Here is a 1,803-nt window from a genome sequence, read left to right as displayed (position 1 = left end):
TTCTGTTTGAAGAGAGAGAGAGAGAGAGAGTCCAATCAGACCTCTTTGCAGGCACTCATTTCCCTTTGGTTGCCAGTAAATTGGCCATCACATCTAATTATATCTCTAATCTTTCTAAAAGTGCATGAGCCTTCTTAATACTCTCGTTCATGTTCAACTAAGCAAAGTTTGATGTAGATTTCATGTCCAGCATTCCTTTTTTTATATTTACACTGAGAAACCACCCCCAGGAACAATAACCTAGCAGTGCGGGCTCTCCGTATCATACTTAGGGTCACTGTCTTGGCAACGTAAAACTTTGTGGGCTTACCCTTTGCCCAGAGAGAATCGCTCCAGCACTCCTTGCAACTGGTTTTTTTTTTTGCAACCGGTCTTCTTTTTTTTTATATTTACATGGAGAAACAGTCCTCATGATCAGAGACCTAGCTGTGGAGACAACCTGCCATACCTACGACTAGCTGCGTAAAACTCCGTGGGCTTACCCCTTGCCCGGCCTCACTGGAATTCACATCTTCTATTTAATTCAAAGATCTACCAACCCTTCGAATAACCACCTCACCAAATTTTTGTTAGAAATAGTACAGGATTTCAGTGGGTATAGCAAATGAGCTAGAACCAATGAGCTTGAAAGCACGTGTTGGACACGTTGTCTTTCAAGTGATAGTTGCCCTACTTTGGATCAAGTCCTTAATGCAACGAGTCTATTTGCAATTACGTTCACAGGATACAACTCAGCTTCACCTACTCTCAAAATATAGGACCACGCCCTGCACTGGGTGAGCCCGATAACCTCGACACAGAACATCCTGAACAACCTCTGGATTAGGTATGAATCATGGGTCTAGATAACTTTGGTTAACCAGATCTAAGTCTAACTGGATTTGGGCTAAATAGGTCTGGGTTAGACTAACTGGTTCTGGATCTGGACAGAACAAGATCTGGATCTTTCTAAGAGGATTGAATCTTTACCTGGATTTGGGTCTAACCCAGGAGAGAGAGAGAACAAAACTAGAGAGAGATGAGAAATAAGGAGGAGCTGTTGGGTGGCTCCATTAAATGATCATTAAGTGGACCAAATGGTCTACCATAAATGGTAAAACGGTCCATCAGGTAAGGTAAAAAATCTTGAACAAAAAGGATACTGATTAGGTCCAAAATGACCCTGTCAGACCCTTTACCGTCCCTAAACTGATCAAAATCAATAGTAAGTAGGTCTAGGGATAAAGACGACAGATCTTGGAATGTTTGGGTCTTAATAAACATGCAAATCAATTTGGATAATATCCAAATAAATCCAAATAGGATAAATGCATAGTTTTATAGCTTGGTCAACAAACATATTGGACTTGGGATCAAAACTGTTAAAGTGACAAAAAGGTCAAAGCCTAGCCAAACCAGATTGAACCGAGTCAAACCAGGTCGGGTCCAAAATTACAAACCGCAAATCCAAATTTAAATCCAAATATAAATGTAATGTTTGTGATCCAAGATTCAATTATGTGTTTATAGGTTTGTTCAAGACCAAAATCTAATTTCCTTGAGGGTCATGCCCTTTAAGGCATCACCCCTCTATATAAAGATAATAAAAGTTCCTACAACTTTTAATATGGGACTAAACTTTTATAGGAAACTCAAAACCCATAACTTAGGCAAATGAAGAAAATAAGAGGAAAAACTTAGGTAGTTTTGAGACATAATCTCAACAATCTTTTACGTGGATCAAAACTATAAGAAGATGTCTCCAAAGCTTGTTTATGAAGATTCAGTGCATAAGTGAAGGTACTTTTTGGGTTTGAACCTCCA

Source organism: Nuphar pumila, chromosome 10 (assembly GCF_984573655.1).
Source record: "Nuphar pumila chromosome 10, dmNupPumi1.hap1.1, whole genome shotgun sequence".
In the NCBI taxonomy this organism is placed as follows: domain Eukaryota; kingdom Viridiplantae; phylum Streptophyta; class Magnoliopsida; order Nymphaeales; family Nymphaeaceae; genus Nuphar; species Nuphar pumila.
The sequence above is the reverse complement of the archived record's forward strand: the minus strand, read 5'-3'. Positions refer to the sequence as shown.